Genomic DNA, 18,727 nt, shown 5'->3' on the forward strand with positions numbered 1-18,727 from the left:
CAGGGTTGTCGCAAGTTCGAGCCCTTCTCGCCGACGACAACTACTGTATACTGTTTGGCCTTTACGGATAGGATTTCGGTGCACTTTCTTACAGGGGGTAGTCGGATTAATGTGAACAAATTAACGTATACACTTTTATTTTCACTCTCCATTCTTATTGTCGAGTCATCCGCGCATCGTTTTGCGTCATCACATATTTCGATTGACTCGTCTATTCTCATTGTTATCGATTTAAATATTCTAATGTAAAATTTATCTTCCGCATGTATTATAGTGCAAGAAAAAATATTTCTAACTTATATAATATAATATCATTGTTTACGTAGATAAATAAATATGTGACCGTGATGGTTTTTATTTGAAAATTTATTAGTAAACCCTTACGGATTATTACATTCATTTTACAAAAAAAAATATAAAAACATTTTTCATTCATACTCTGTTGTTCAAAATAATATTTTTTACATCTTTTGAAAAGTTTGTCTGAGTCTTTTGTTTAGTTTTGTCTGGTAGTTTATTGTATAATTTCAGTCCCTGGTTCATTAGTCTTGATTGTCCTTGTCTTGTTTTAGAAAGTTGTATATGGTATTTGTCTGATATTCTCGTATTATGTCCATGTTGACTACAATTGTTTACAAGTTTTAGTTTTTCGTCTACAATTACATTAGTGGCTAATTTATGGATAAATTTCAATGATTCTAGTTGAAAGAGTTAAGTTATATTTAATTGCTTAGTTTGTTTAAAAAGTTCTCTGGTTGCAGTTAGATAGGGAAGGTCATATACTAACTTTAATATTTTATTTTGTTGTCTTTGTAGTCTTCGATAGGATGAAGTGTGTAGAGAACAATAAATCTATCTAATATAGTGAGAAAAAATCAGTTTCCAAATTGATAAATATTCTGAATGTGAATAGTAAAATAAGAAATCCAAGCAACAAAATCAACCATTTTAAAAATTTAGTTAGGTATTTGATTTCAATGATTTCATTGAAAACATTCGTCACGCGGAATGCAAAAAATACTTTAAATATTTTTTAAAACACGTTTCGCTTAATCCCCGATGAATTATAATTACTAAGTAAAAATTGAAAGATTCCTTCGACCCGTAGAAGATGTAGTGAAGATGAGTGGGGAAAAAAGATCTCACGGAGAACGTTTCGAGAAATGTCTAGTTTAATAAAAGTGCTGAGGTGTAACATAAAATATGGTTACGGCGATACAGAAACTTATCGGGTAAATACATTTAGGTGGAATGTTCTCGTAACGTGGCGGAGTTCATCTTTTTAGGGTGAAATAATCCCCTTTCAAATAAAACTGACAGATAATTTGGGACATAAATAAACTTCAAGGCAAAACCTATCTACTATCTACTATCTACATAATACACACACGGGTAGATATACTACCCGCAGCGCGTTACTTGGCTCTCACTGCCGAGTGCTGAGGTACACTCGCGGGTTACGGTTATCGGGAGAAAGGAACGATTGAATGCGGTAAAACGTTTACGATTATTTTATATCGCCTCAGAAGAAAAATCTTCGTGAATATTTCGGTTGAGTTGAGGAAAAGGCAATCTCAATTAAAATGTTTCTCGTTGCGAGTGAGGGAATCGCAGGTGGTAGGTTCGGGGAGTGCCAAACGCGCACCATTCGATTGGTTTCCAAAAATTAGGTCCAAATAATGATAAAATTGTTACTGAATTACTCGTATAGCAAATTCGAAACAAAAAGAGTATGGAAGTACTTTGGGCATTTGATGGGAGGTGAAAAGTGAACAGTTTACAAGTCATTTTAAGTCGAAGGGTTGAAGGAAGACGACTCACGACGTGCAGGTAGAAGGCGCATCTCTCGGTTAGTAAAGAACTCGCTTGACTGGTTCCATTGCATGACACGACACAGTGCTTGTTCAGGGCAGCTGCCAGAATTGCTGCGATGATTTCCAGCCTCCATTGGGGAGAGGAAAGATAAGAAGTAAGAATGAATAAATTGATGTATAAATGGGAATTTTCGTAAAATTATAATATATTCGTATTAAATTTTTGTTTTTGGATAGTTGAAATAAAAAAAGTTCCTAGAAAGAATTGTACGTATGTAGGGTATTAGATCATTTCTTTGTGGTTTTAAAAAAATACTTAGACGGAAAACAAATTATTAGCTCCCTTACTTTGGCAGTATTTGAATTAAATTTTGATAGCGCGGGAGCGATCGCCTCCTTTTAGCGCATTTACACCAGACGTGAAATTTCCTTCTTCGATAGTAAAGAACTAAACGACGCACGAGTACAGGGCGGGGGAGTTAGGGATGGACAGTAAGAAGCGATTCCGGTAAAGACAACGGAAGGCTCTAGTCGCTTTTAATAAATAGACATTATATTGCGAAGGAGTAAGGAGGGTGTTTGTATCGTCGGTGATAGGACATGACTGTCGGAGAGGGGTGGAATCCCACGGGACCGAGGGTGGGAGTAGATCCTCTGTGATATATTATGGTTAACTTGTATGATTTACCTTTTCATACGAGAACATTCAGTATTCACTTACTTTCTTTCTGTTTTACAAGGAGAATAAGTTACGAACGTTTTGTAATTTAGACGGAAATTGTTTCGAGGCATTTTGGTTTCGCTGAAAAGATTGGGGTAAGGTGATGATAAATAATGATAATAATAATAATTTTATGAACTAACCAAATAACTGTGGAAGTGATAATAAATACGAATAACCTTGAAAAGTCGGCGCTTCTAGTGGAAAACCAATATCTTATTGAAAGTACAAGAATTCAATGAAATCCATATAATGGTCAACTCTAACTATAACCCTTCATCGTCTAATTTTTCTAATGCTTACTAAGAAAATACATCTGCGATTGATTTTGGTGTAGACGCCGGAAAAATAATCAAAAAATAATTTTATTTTAGTTTCATTATATATTTAAGGTAAGTAAACAATAAGTTAGTTACATCGGGCATAAAGGGTTAAAAAATACAAGAACACAAGGAAAACAAGAAAAAACGTTTTTTTTAAATCTAATACCGAAAGGTTAGGAAACGTTTTATTAAAACTTCAAATTCTAAAAAAAATACAAAGAAATCACCATTTAAACATAGGCTAAATTATACTTTTGATAAATAACGTGCAACTGGCATTTGGTTGTAAATTTTATAACACAATTTTACTCTGGCAGCGATTTTTAAAAATAAATTTTAAAAATGAGTGGATGAAGTCGTTTTGTCGCATATTAAAAAAAAAAAAAAAACGTTTTACAAATAATGAAGAATTTATGTACAGCTCTTCAACATAAAGCCGATTTTACTATAAAAAGTAACTAGTTTGAGTCCGTATGAAGGTCTTATTTTATAACACCGATTATCTCTGTTTTTTTTGTTTTTTGTCACCTTTATCCACGCGTGTCTTTAATTACAAGGGCTAGTATGCAATATAAAACACAAGTCGCCGAGAGGTAAAAACTATTACAATCACCTTTAAACACCGATTATCGGTATGTGGCAGATCGTCTACATTGGGCGGTGTATGGTTAAGATGAAAAATGGAAAAACTTTTGCGGTGGTAAATCAAGTTCTTAATTACGAATAATTCATTGAAATGACAAAATAAGTCAATTACAATATGCGGCATCGGTTCTTCCACCTGTCGACAAGGATGTTAGCTTTTTTAGAATCCTCTAGTTAATTGAAAAAAAATATTTTGTTCTCTTTTAATCACCGCATCGCATTTATTTCGGTAATAGGTTTTCTAGTGAGCTAGCTTCAGAACGTAATGAAAAGTGACACGAAAGACTAACTGGGAGTCAAATTGAATAAAGTAACAATCTTTCCAAACAGAGCGCCGAATCCACACGTTCCGGCGCGGCGAGCGGGGGCGGCGGGGGGAGCGGGGGCGGCGGGGGGAGCGGGGGGAGCGTGGCAGCCCCGACCCCCGGGAAGGGACTCGGTGTCAAATTGCAATCCATTTTCGCAGAATTCTGGGAACGTTTCGTAACGCGGGTGTCTCCGCACGGCGCACTACCCACTGCACACTGCACACTGCACACTCACCACTCGCCGCTCGCTGCTCCTGGTAAAATGGCGACTAGATGCCCCCTATTGCTCCGTGGACCCGAGCAGGACACGGAGTGAATATCTTTTTTCGTTTGGAGGTTAACCACAAAAGGCAAGGATTGGCGTGGGGAAATGGGCTTCACAATCTAAACTGTCTTTTTGAAATAATTTTTACGTTAATCGGGTGAAATTTTATGATCAAAAAAGTTGGTTTGATTAACGAGTGAAATTCAATAAACCAAATGCTTATCATTCTTAGGATTATGCTGCACTAAATTGATTGAAATCAACTTTTGGAAATAAGTAAGTTTTTTCTTAGGAAAATGGGCAGCCATTGTATTTTTTAAAAAATAAAGCCAATAGATTAACTTACAAAAAGCCTTATCGATTGACATTCATCATCAGAGCATATGGTATCCACAAAGATCCTCCAAGCATCTCTGTCGGCTACCAGCTCCTGTGCATCCTCTCAAGTCAGGTTCGCGTCCCGTATTTCTGACACGAACTGCCGACGAACAGTCAGCAGTGGACGTCCAGGAAGTCGAGAACCTGATTCATTTATTTTTTTCATTTATTTATTCAGATATTTAGAACATTACAGAAAAAAGACCCAATTCATTCTAAATACAATAATAGATCACAAATTACAGTAGATAGTTATGTTATTAAAATAATATAACAAAATGTAAAAAGAAAAATTAAAAGTTAGAAAGTGCTTTCCTAAGGGAAGGCCCACTGTCGTGAAATATGTCGACATCCGAGGCGATGCGATTAAGTAGCAAGATTGCTCTACCAACCGGTATAACCATTGGCAGGTTGGTTCTGCATCGTGGTAGGTAAAACAATCGATGCTGTCTTTGTCGAAGATAGTTATCAGGTACGAACATACCTACATCCATCAGAATTTCTGAGTTATGTATGCGACCACCGATCACCTGGAAAAAGTGAACACCCAAATGAACGTCCCTCCTCCTCCATAATGACTGATAGCCTAGCATCCCCAGTAAAAAGTCGGTTGGGAAGAGCCAAGGATAATATCCACACTCTTTTAGGTACAGATAGCGCAGAATTTTTTTCTGCACTCTCTCCAACATCAAAAAGTATCGAGCCACATATGGCGACCAAATAATGGAACTAAACTCCAAACGACTTCTTACCAAGGAATTAGTCAATGTCCTCATAATCTGAGTGTTAGATTTGATCCTCTCTGATGCCTTGTAAAGTAGGCAAGCGTGGTTAAGGCTCTCAGGAGGCATCCGCAGCACATGTCCGAGCCAACCGTATCGCCTCCGCTCGATGACAGTTGTCACCGGAGTTCGGTGCGTCCGTTCTCTTATTACTTCATTCCTAACAAAGTCAAATTGTCAAATACATCGATTGACATTATATATTTCATAATTTTTTTCAACTTAACCTTTGAAAACTTTGAAAATATTTAAAATTAAAGTAGCTATGGTAACAGTATGATCCAAGCGGCCATGACTAAGCGGCCATGGCGAGTGTGTCATTTTCACAAGCCAGGGATCATAAAACCGCTCGCTGTTTGAATACTTAACTTTGCCATGGGAACTCGTCGAAAATGCTATTTTAAGAGATTATGTTAAATGTTCCGAGGATCCTTGTCAGAGTTGAAAGGAATCTGACGTTGGTTCTAAAGTTTCCTAGAGCAAAGACATCATTGGCACGTAAATTACGGCTAGGTACATTAAAGTCAATCCTAGCGAGAATATTATTATCACGGGCATCTATATACATAGTTGGATATTATTTTGCGCAAAAATATGAAACTCTTCTAAATTCTAAACTAAAAATGTGAAAGTATTCTAGACGATCATAATGTTGATTGCAAAAGTATGAAATCCATTTTTAAATATAAAATATTTCAAAATTATACTTATATGTGTGAAATTAATTGATTTTAACTGGCTCTTATTGATACTCGCTATGTCCTTAAAAAGCATTTTAGGTTAACTAAAAATATATCGTTCAATGCTAAAATATTGATTCAATTTTTCCCGGTGGCCTTACAAGATTGATAGATTAATATAAAATTTTCTTTCTTTTAATTAAGGTAGTAAAATATTGAAATTTTGAGGGTCATTTTCAATAAATCGTAAATAACTCACTTTTAGAAAATAGGAGTCCGCGTTAAGACGGGGTTCGAAAGTCTGGTCGGTGATTCCGCGACATTATCACGACCCTGCAACCCGATATAAGTCAAATAATTTCGTGGTAAGCAATGTCCGTCACACCTTAAGATGTTGGATAACACGAAACCTTTTCTATTGGAGAAAACAAATACAGATGTTTCCATTCTCTCCTATCTTCTCTTACGTTTAAGAGTATGCGCGGGATGACTTTTCTCCATATAAACGTATTTCCTTATTTTCTCCCTGGTTTATGGTACTAGAGCGACGATTTTACATTCTATATCGGTGAGTCCGTGATGTTTATTTTTATTTTTATAAATTATTTTTTATAGGTGCTAGGGAGCATCCGAATCTTTTAAAAGCGCTTCATTTTATCTGCCGTCTTCGGACGCACGCGTACGGTTACGCATATGACAAATATTTTTTTAAAAGTAAAACGTGCAGGCACGGAAAATTTGTTTCTAAAAATCGGTTCTTTTTTAACGTTAAACGGGAATACGGGACCTTAGTTTCTTAGTTTTTAGTCTTTTTCGCAGAGAATTCGGGACGGCAAATACATATTCATCGAATCGCTCATCGCCGCATATCCTCTTTAGATGATCTATTTGTAGATGTATTTATTTAAAGATTATAACGTATCCCTTACTATATGAGGCCAAGAGCCCCGTGTTTAATAGAAAATGAAAGCGTGTTCGATAAGTTTACTCAAATGGCATATTTTTTATTTTTTTATTTTTTTTATTTAAATTTTATTGATAAACCCTTACGGGTTACATACATTTAACAAAATGTTTTCACTTTTAAAATTCACATTCTACTGTTAATAATAATATTTTTAACATCTTTTGTAAATGTTGTTTGAGTCTTTTGTTTAGTTTTGTCTGGTAGTTTATTGTATAATTTCAGTCCATGGTTTATAAGTCTCGATTGTCCTTTTCTCGTTTTAAAAGATGGTATATGATATTTTTCTGATATTCTCGTATTGTGTTCATGTTTACTACAGTTTTTTTCAAGTTTTAATTCTTCGTCTACAATTACATCAGTGGCTAATTTGTGAATAAATTTTAAAGATTCTAGTTTAAAGAGTTCAGTTACGTTTAATTGTTTAGTTTGTTCAAAAAGTTCTTTAGTTGCTGTTAGATAAGGAAGGTCATATACTAACTTTAATATTTTATTTTGCTGTCTTTGTAGTCTGTTTATGTCATTTTGATATCCTGTTCCCCATAGTAGTTGCATATAACATATTTTAGGTTTTACATATGCTTCATACATTATTTTTTTTTCCTTTATTGGAACAAAGTTTTTGATTTAAAAAAATAGACTCGATATAGTCGCCACTTTGCTAATTAAATTGTTGATATGAATTGTCCATGTCAATTGTCTGTCTATTGTTAGTCCTAAGTATTTAGCGTGTTCAATTTCAGTTATGTTACTACTTCATTTCATGTGAGAATCAATACTCGTGCCTGTAAAATAATGTTCGGAGTGGATAATCGCGTAACGGGATTCCCACTTGGTGGAACTTTTGACACGAGTAATAATACAATTAAATTGATTCGGAACACAAATGCGATAATCCCCATCGAATTTGTAGCGTTTTATTTTTGACAGAGCGCCGCGCCGCGCCGTGGCCGCTTATCCGATTATCGTATTACGGGCATACCACCCTTACCCTCCTACTCCACCGCCCCCGCCGACGACCGCCCCGTGGTCCACCGAAGGCATTCGCTTCATTAGAGGTTTGTTTACCAAATAATTAAATTAAATTTAAAAATACGACATATTATGCGCTACATCGCCATACTAGTTAAGACATGCGGTGAAATCTGTGCCTATCGCGTAGTACTCGTATATGAAATAAATTACTCGGCTGTGAAAAATCATATTAAGCATAAAAAGTTGGCTTTATTATCGTTTCAGCAGTTTTCTTCTATGTCCGGGTGGATGGAAAGTACGTTTGTGCACGTGAAATCTTGAAAAAAATAAATCGAGGGAACAAAAGTCCGCCTCGTAGTGTAGTGTGTGGCGCGTTCGCCTACCATACTCGAGGTTCCGGGTTCGATTCCTGGCAGGGGCAATGAGAAATATTGATTTTCAAGGTGGTTATTTATTTGACCTGAAACGTAAGGTTGATCACTTTACATTACATGCAAACAAAATTATCCACATGCAACGCAATAGTAGTATGCGGATAGAGAAATGACGATGACGATGATTAGGAAGTGTGTAGTTTTGATTTTTACCAAAAAATTATGTTTTAATTGTTGAATCTGCTCTGTCTATCCTGGACGATAAATGATTGCTGTTTGAATCAATCACATTTGAGAGAGAATCAATAATGATTATTAGTGTAAATGGTACCTACATATAATAACATCACCAATTGAAGCCTAGATCTGGTGCCTACATAATAATAATATGTCCGGTAGCTCCGCGGTACGCATTCATGCGGGTGATAAATCAAAATGTTCTCCAATTGTGTTCACTCAATAGCCTAATTATTATAATAAATATGCCGATTCCCTTAACCCTTTCTAGATTACTGAACTATTCCATTACATCTAATTACGGATATTCAAAGCATAATAAAGAAGACGAACAGTTCCGTTGCGTCTGAATTGAAACAATTTATTCGAAAAAATATTATTCTGCATACATTTTGTAAAGGTGTACTTATTTTATTTGTGATTTTATCATTTTAATACTTATCAGTCACGAGGGAAATCTATTATTAAATGTGGTATTACCAGTTGGAGTTTTTCCCGTAAAATCAATATAAAAAATATTCAATCTGTTCGAAGCTCGGCATTAAAATTAATTACCAGATCCGCTGAATGAGGAAGTTTACTGATTTTTAAAATATTATATATTTGTATCGTATTTAGCGCCATTACTTTTTGAAAAGTTTTGTATTTCTGAAATTACTCCTGTTACGTCTCAAGTTCTCTTCCGCTTCTTCTGGTTCAGTTTTGCCAATTGGTCCGTTGACGTGCCGTAAACCGAAAATCTTTCAGAACTTCCTTATCATCGATTGATTCATGTGAGCTAGTGATGTCTTTCAAAGTAGGTAGTTATTGTTAAAAAAAATAAAATTACACGTGTTTATGAAACTTTGCCGAACAATTTAATACTCTTATTTTTACCGCGCCTAAGAAAACATTTTATATCCAATTTCCTCGTTTGGGTAAGGGAAGATGTGCATACTACTCTTCAATTGATTATACTGGGAGTGTTGAAGTGAAACCACGGAATAGGCGAGCTCTCTCGGTCCTGTACAAAGGTAAATACATAATACCAAAATTATCATTTCAATATACTCTTCAAAAAGCAATGGTGTGGTCTGTCCGTAAGCGTTATCTTATGGTTCAAATTTGTAACTAGATGCCGGACAGACAGAGAAGTGTTCAGATGTTCATAACAAAACTTCTACAAAATGAAAACTTGCAAATACCGAGTTTAAGTATCCCTTGTTTGTCTGTGTTTTTTTCTCGGGATTATTCTTGGAGTTTTTTTTGGTAATATGGTGAATTTGTTTAAAATGTTTTGATCTCTGCAATATTTATTTAAATGTTGTTTAGAAATGTTAATAATAAGTACATATTTTAATGATAATTAGATATACTAATTAGTTAATTTTAGGACATTCATGTTTTATGTTTGTTCTATTTTAAGACGAAATCATAATTTAAGATCAAATTATTTTTGAAATTTTTCAATAAAACATCTGGCGCGTAGTCTTGCCAAATTAGAAAACTCGGATTTTTTATTATGTCCTGGGTATGTCCAACATATGCGAATTCAAAAACAGTGAGACGTTAGGCAAGGTAAAATGCACTCGGCCACTGTACTGAAAAATAATTAAGTAATTACATTCGGTTTTTTACTAGTTTTACTTTATTATCGCGAAATCATATTTCTTTTTAAATTTTTAAAGTATGTACCCATAGTAAATATTTCAGAAAAGGAACCCCGGAGTTGATCAAGTCACACGAATAAGAACAAATACCCAATCAGAACTCCGTTCGAATCTCCCGATTAAGCACTTATCCTTCATTATTAATCTACTTAACAGCGCAAACCTTCTCGTTAAGGATAGATTTTAAATCCCGGTAAATGGGTCATTTAACAAGGACATGTTTAATTTTGAATTTATGAGGATGACCAGTTAAATTATCTCGTAATAAACCAACGGCCGAGAAGAATGACCATGGAACCTAATAAATTATCTAAATTATTTAAAAATTAAAATTATATTCCGATTTTCAAGAAGATCAAAATAAAAATTACACATCTAAAGACATTAAAAAGACAATAGCTCGGCTGTTTGGCTAGTGAATATAACCCACTGACAGTTGTAAGTCTCTTCATAATGTAAAGCTAGGGTTTCCTAGGAGAGCGGTGCCCGTATTTTAACGGCCGTAGTGAACGTTGATGCAGTGGACAGCCGTCGTAACGTCGAATAAAGAGTGGTTTCCTAGGGAAACGGTGTTAAATGGTGTTGATAACACCGTTTTCCTAGGAAACCACTCTTTATTCGACGTTACGACGGCTGTCCACTGCATCAACGTTCACTACGGCCGTTAAAATACGGGCACCGCTCTCCTAGGAAACCCTAGCTTTACAGTTTACATCGCGGAGAGCTTCTTTAATTTGTAAACATTCATCGTAAATTACTTCGAGAGTCTAATAAATTAAATCCAAGATTAAATTTTATCCAAAATCAGAATAAGGCACCGAAGTTTTGAAAGTAAAATAAATAATCAAATTAGGGTCGGTTTTAAAATCGGTATTCATAATTTGTAATATGCGAGTGAGTTATAACACTGTGATAAATAATAATTTCTCTCGACATTTCCCAATTCGAAAGAAAGTCTTCCTCCCACAGGAAAGTTTTTATTAAGAAGGAAAATCCACCAGAGCGAGTGGCGGTAAATTCCTTTACTACGGCATACTGTAATATAAAATATGATTACGGACTACTGAGTGGTGCGTGTGTGTGTGAGGGTCTGTGTGTGAGGGTGTGTGGAGGGGCGGTCGCATGGGTGACGGCGGAATCCGGGAAAAGTTGCTAAACATTTTAATGTATTAGGCGGTGAGCAGCATCAGCAGTCGGCGGTGGGACTTTCTGATCGACGGCGAAATACATTAACCACTTCCCTTTCCCTCCCCGCGGCTTACCGCTCCCCGACCGCCGCCCCGCGCGCGCGGCTTGCACTTCTCACTTATCGCACGTTCGTGAGATTAAATATAAAAATATGAACATCATCATCATCATCACCATTTCTCTATCCTCACCGAGTGGTGCATAGGATTTCCCAAATATTTCAATTTTCCACGCCATTTGAGCCACCTGAGAGTAGCGAGTCGAAAACGTTCGTCCAAGGTTCTGGATTCTATTTCACACACAGTACTGTATTTTTTATTTACAAGTCCAGATATTTATAAAACTATACTTACGACCATTGACATTTAACGTTGTCTCACAGTTACTGTCGCATGTCACACATTTGAGTTGAGTTCACGTTGCAGAAGCAAATGTTCGTTTAACAGTTTATATATATTTTATTTTATGAGAGAAAATAGAGTTATCTTAGATAATTTTATTTATGTTTTAACGTCCAGAGGACTTTAACATGTAAAGAGGTTGTGAACAATTTAAAATAAAAAAATGCATGCATAAAAAACAAGTGAAAATACCTGAAACTAAAATGCTACGAGTATTTAATATTTTTTTACATAATTGGCTCTTGTTCATACATAGCAAATTTCTAGCCAAAAACAGTAAAGTAAAATTGATATTTTAAGCACTGACTTTGTGGTAATTTATTATAATTAAAATTTAAATAAAAACACTCCCCTTTTCACTCATTTTTCACTTATTTTTTATTAATTTTCCGACACGCGACGCGACGGTTCGAAGCAACAATCGGCTCTTGATGGAGATGAAATTAATTGATAATTTTTAAATACACCGCTTTTATTTGAATTTGAATAACATCAATGAACAATAATAATAATAATTAATAATAATAATAAATGTTTTCAGAATGTCCAAAAGTTTGTAGACAGGCTGGATTTGCACCCTAGGGAGTTAATTAGATCTAAATTTATTGCAACATAGAGGGATACTATTTTTGAAAAAAAAAAATGGAAGTCGAGGCATTTCCAGGACGCATGACCTGTCAATGGGTGGTTTAAGCGGCCACTTTAAAGGTTGTGTAACATTCACCATTCTGCCTACGTTAAATATACACATTTCCGCAACTCTTCCATCTGTTGACGTTTGTGAAGTGAAAGAGCTGAAACTTTTACCATGCGAGTGAGATTTATCCGGCTGACACATTTCACCTACTCTACTCAACTTAGGCAACGCCTGAAAACGATTTTTTAATTAGAATACTTCTCTTACAATAGTGAGTTGAATCAACAACGTTTCGAGTATACACGGCATAATATATATATATTATACTAAACTGGATCCGTTTTAAAGGTCTTGTGGTCTCTTTTCAGATCCGCACATTGCAAAGACATTTTTTTAAACTTTAATGAACGATACTTTTTTAAAAAATATTCTTTGGTTACAAAATGTTTGCGTTTTTTTTGGAATTTGCATCTACCGCTTTCAATGCCCTCTTCGCCGCCAGAGCATCCTAAGTATATACAATTAATTTGTCTGTCACCCTCAATTTTATTTTCCCAATTTCGACGGCGATAGGGTATGTTAGTTCATTAGCTTGTTAGTAAACCGGAAGAAACAAGTCCGATCGGGAGAACTAGAACCGTCACCACCCCTCCTCCTGATCTACTGAAATTGATTTCATTCTATGTACCACCTAGATTAAGCAGAACATCTACAATATTTTATTGTCAAAATTCTCGAACGGTAGCTCAATATAACTCACCTATTGTTAGATTACAGAATACCGGGAATGAATATGCATCACATTTTGATATATTTAGTTTATCTCTGCCTAACTTAAAAAATAAAGTGACCAACATATTTTTATCAAAAAGAGCAAATCATCTTCAGAAGATTGGGTTGGAATAGTTATAATTTGATTGATTAATGTATTTTGTTATTGTATAATTTCTTTGAAATATATATGTATTTCAAGTAATTAATAATGTGTACAGTACGAGTATATTAATATTTCATACTCGATTTTTTAAAAATATTGTTATTTTTAAGCACTCTTTATACCACATATATGTAAATGGCCGAAATGCCGTATATAAATAAATAAATAAATAAATAATTCAAACCTATTAAGCCCAAAAGAAAACCACTGTTTATAAATTCTCTCTATTCCTAGCACCACCCTATTCAAGACGAAAACCTTGCATTAATCTATTCAAAACATGGCATCATCACAGTCGAAACCTGCAATCAACCTTATTAACCTCACGCAATACGAAAACCCAATCCTACATTTACTTATTTATTTATTAGTTTATACATACATTGTTACAAAAATGCAGTATATGAAGGGTCGGCAAGCCAGAAATATTAGTATGCCTAATGTTGCAATCGGTTCCTATATGGGCAAATGCCTGTTCTAAGAAACCGATTTGTTGCGGCAAATATGGTTTTCGAATATGTTTCCCATATATAAAAATAATATTGAAGAAACAGAAAAACAGTTATAGCCCAAAAGAGAAGAAAATTAAAAAAAAAGTACAGTTTACATTAAATGTAAAAATACAATTAAATATATAAATATACTAGGACAGCGTCTTTGATGTTTTGAGTATGTTCATATGTTTGTAGACGGGCTGGATTTTCTCCCTAGGCAGAATGGTGAATGGAACGCAGTGTGTAAAGTGGCCACTAAACCAGCCAACGACAGGTCACAAGCCCTGTAAATGCCAAGATTTCCATGTTCCCTGTGAAAAACTATTTTCTCTCTCTGTTGCAATAAATCTAGAATAACAATATGATCATTGGTAGGCAGCTTTATTTATCCTCAACTGTTCCGTTACAGTCGAATACTCTTACTAAACATGATTAAAACAAATATGTAGGTACTGCCCGTACGTATTCGTATAATTCGGGCAGTTAAAATGTTTTTGTCAAAGATAAAATGAAATATTACGAATGAATTAGACGTCCATAATTATTTATTTACTCGGTGTGTGGGAGTAAGTGCCTCCCTCATTCCCCGTCAAGCAGTTTTCCACAGCTTACCGCGGGCGTGACAGAATTATGATGTATCAAATTCGTTTACTGGCAACAAACTTCGCTAAGAAGTTAATGGTCTCCGCGTAGCGTTGTGGTGGTGGGATCCCAGCGCCTCGCACTGTGCCGGGGCGGGGTGGAGAGACGTTATTTCATCATATTCCGCGATATATGGCGGGAATTAAGCTCCGTACTCCGCCATCGCAGGCTTGTTTACGCTAACCTCTCCAGCCTCCGACAGGATTATGCGGGAGAAGACAACAGGCAATCACATTTAGTGCCGTCTTGTGCTTCACTTGTGGTGAATTACCGATAAATAACAACTTTACAAGTCGTTATAATATAATCTACTCTTGAGTTCCGAGTTCCGAGTTCCGAGTTACGTCTCACGTACATTCGCAATATATATAATTCCTAAGAGGTTACGTTATATAAACTTCTCGACTTTAATATCTAAAAAAACATGTTTTTCTTGCCTTCATTTACCGGTTACGCAATCGAATCAAATATTTATCACACATATAAAACGAATTTTATAATTTAAAATCCAAATGGTATGAAATTCAACTCGCTCACTACTGCACAACGATGCGGACTAATTTCCAATTAGTTTACTTTTTCAGGATTTGTACCTGAGAGTAGCCGTTGAGTGTAAAACACTCGTCCAGGATTCTGGTTCTATTTCACACACAAAACTGTATTCTTTATACGCTAGGACATGGATCTATAATAATTAGTCAGAAATGTATTTTAGTTGATCTTTTAACTGTCTATTTTCTATGAATTTACGATTATATTATATTGAGAACTTACGAATTACTATAAGAGTATGCATGTTTTTTTATATTTTTAATATGTTCCTACTGAAAGGTAACTGGAACTGTTGAGTTTCGTAAAATAACTACTTTTTGAGTTCGGTAAAGTCGTTCCGATCATGTAAATACTGTAATAACTATCGTCCAGAAATATACATCTTTAGTAGTAGCACGCATGTAAATAAGAGATTTATACATTTCTTTGTTTTTTCAATGTTTCTTTTAGCTGTTAACTCGAATTTTTAGAATTATATTTTTGTATTTTATAAGTTCATTTGTAACTAATTTATGACAACTTAATTAATCTATTTATTTTTAATATGCGTTTTTTTGTAAGACTGTATGTTGTCTAAAGAAAAAAATACCATACAAACATCTAATAAAATATATAAATAATCTGTTTAAAGTCACAATCTATATTCAATTTTATTTTTACTCGAGAATAATGATTGAGGTGAAAATTTCAGACGGAAAACCGTATTCTCCGTTCGGCCCGAACACGGATAAAGCTATCTTATAGTGACAAAACGGAAATAAAACACGATTTTATTTCCGTTATTTAAAAAAAACTAAAATATACAAAAAAAAAGTATTTTATGTAAGCTGCGTTAATATGTACGAGTATTTAATAGTTATATTTAAAAAAAGGGTATCATTAAAATATAAATATTAATAATCATTTCGGTTTCGACGTTGACCAGTGTTGAAAAATGTTTTATTTATTTTTTCCTTTGATGTTTGTATGGTACCTACTTCTCACGAGGTCAATTGAATAAAAGAAATATGGTTTTATGATATTATCGCAATAATGTGCCATCTTATGAGCCGTGTGCTGTGTGTTAATTTATTTCACAATCAGCCATTAATTGTTTTAACACGCATTTATTTATTTATCCCAGATGTTTTTCATGGCGCTATTCTTGTGGAAAATCACTTCTAAAGCGCTGTACAATAAACATCCCAACACGTCCTGCAGCTACCCAGCATAGGCGGTTGGGATTTTAGTTCCCCTTCTCCAATCGATTATTTTTAATTCAAAAACTACATAGGAGCTAGATAAAAACATGCCTTGCAGCTACAGAGTGCACGAACAGTTATAATCTAGCAGGGGCGAACCGTGTATAGAAGCGATTATGCGCAACTTACCATTATATTTGAGTATCCGTAATAATGTTTTACGGTAACTTTATTTACAGAAAAACTAACAAATAATTACAATTTCTTATCAATCATTGCCACCATTTGTATTTTTCTCCAAATATGAATAAACATATTAATAAAGCGCGCCCAGTGCCAGCAATAAACCAAGGAATTAGCCGATTACTCCAGCTTATTTCTTCATACAAATAAGTGTACTATATTTTGAACATTTTAAACCCTGTGGCTGGATTTTTCTCCTAGAGTAAACTCGTAGATTACGCACATTCTTTGAAGATTCTCGAATTGGAAAATAGTGTTTCTAACATTCTTTCTTAAAATACTATTTTTCTTTAAGATGATATTTTTGACATATGACTCGCACACAACACATGTAGCGCTCGATGCGGCCATTTTTGGGATTATTCATTTTTGGAACAAATCGGCCAATTGACATTTCAATCGTAACGAGAATACCTAAAACTAACTGAATTAATTGCGCTAATTTTTATAAACTTTTATAAAAGTTATGTATCAAGCTACACATTAAAATATATAACGTAGTTACGTTGTTTGAGTTGATTTCACAGATGAGAGTTGCTGTATCACACGAAACCACAGAATAAATAGCAATTTATAGTTTATATACATTATACTTTGTAGGTACAAATAAATGATATATAGCCTACCTGGAAATAAAATCACCGTTCGCCACTGCAATCTAGCCCCCATTCGTATTTTACAAAAAATATTAAGAAGTGTTTTTATTCAAAATAATATATTTTTAAAAACATCTTTCAGCTACAGAGCGAAAGGACAATTAGAATTCTAGCAACACAAAAATAATTTAAACAAGTAGAGCTCTCCTTAGCATAATATTATGGTTTATAATATAACAAAAGCAATGACCGATGACCGAAGGACAGCCAATGTAGGCAGTACATCCAGTATCATCGCTTAGTTATTGCATCTGGCTGACTGCTGACTGCTGACTGGTGACTGGTGACTGACTGCCAGCTGGGACTGCGCAGTTCCTGGATGACGGTTGATGCACACGTGTAGGTAGCAGGCTTCATTCGGCTTTGTGCCCACTTCGGTCTACTTTAATAATTATTGTTAGACGCAAAACTTTCCGCTAAAAATTTCTTCTATTAATTATTCTACGTTGATTTTAGATAAACGTGTGATTTTTTAGTCGTTTTGTATAATATGGGAAATATTGTAGGTATTATTACTAAATACTGTATTTTTTAATACACGTACAATTATAGCAGCAGTACAATAGTGTCATGTGGATATGTATATCTCGAGATACTCAAATTTAGGCACTCGCTTGTCACAAATTACAACACTCTTAAAGGTTAAACGGAAGCACTGTTATAAAATTACATTTCAGAGTTTCCACTGCTTACGTATATTTTGTTTAGAATAAATCGTCCAACATAAAAAGGTGCCAAAATCAATGCTCCTTGTGAATAGTTTATTTTCTTCTCTCTTTGTTTATAATACATATGCACATTAGCGACGTATAAATATTAATTTAATCACTTTAACAATGAACAGCGTATTTGAAATTTTTAGACAGTTGTCGGAGTGAGGAGCTAAACACGCCCAGCGCTGCATCTTCTCTCTGGATTTTTAAAAAAATTATCATTAAACAGCAGAATCAAATGATGCCTTTATTACATTAATGTTGGTACGCCGTTTGGTTTCCATAAAGGATCCAATAAATAATTATTCGCCATATCGAGTGCGCCTGCTACAAAGTCCGCAATCTGCCGAACACGTATATAATATTATTTCACGTCCTTATTCAGTCTGAAGATGCACAATAATAACACAAAAGTAATTTATAAATAAGTGAAAAATATTCATATTTACTTTGAGCACAAATACATGGCAACAAGTATTAATCAATTAATTAATTTATTTATTTAAAAATTAATTCAAAATTACACTCGTTTACAGATTCATGATTTTTTTAGGCCAGACCTGTGTTAAGCCATAATAATTAAAACAAATAAAAAATTCACGGTTAAACTAATCAAATTATAATAACATGTGATGCAATAAAATAAAGTGTAAATCAAACAATAAAGAATAACATTCCAAAAAAAATAAATAATAATCAGGCTGGATGTAAGTGTCAATGATAGGTCATAAGCCCTGTAAATGCCTAGACTTCCATATTCCTTTCTCGAAAATGATTTCTCTCACTGTTGCAACGAATTTATATTAAAATATATCAAATTTAGTTTCATGCATAATCAAATATAAAAAAAACGGAATCATTAAACTCAATAGAAAATAATTTAAAAAAACATCATATGATGTATAAAGTAAGAAATTAAAGTAATTAATCATATGTAATAAAAACAGTAAGTACTAAATTAAATAATG

The 18,727-nt window shown here is 34.4% G+C and overlaps 1 protein-coding gene across 1 annotated transcript in view; it reads left to right on the forward strand.

The window, feature by feature from the left end:
- Drgx (Dorsal root ganglia homeobox) overlaps nt 1–18,727 on the forward strand; it is a 153,173-nt gene that overhangs the window by 76,072 nt on the left and 58,374 nt on the right. The window lies entirely within an intron of this gene.

The sequence above is a fragment of the Micrasema longulum genome, unplaced genomic scaffold, assembly GCF_059751315.1.
Source record: "Micrasema longulum isolate JH-2025_06_02 unplaced genomic scaffold, ASM5975131v1 h1tg000826l, whole genome shotgun sequence".
NCBI classification, from domain to species: domain Eukaryota; kingdom Metazoa; phylum Arthropoda; class Insecta; order Trichoptera; family Brachycentridae; genus Micrasema; species Micrasema longulum.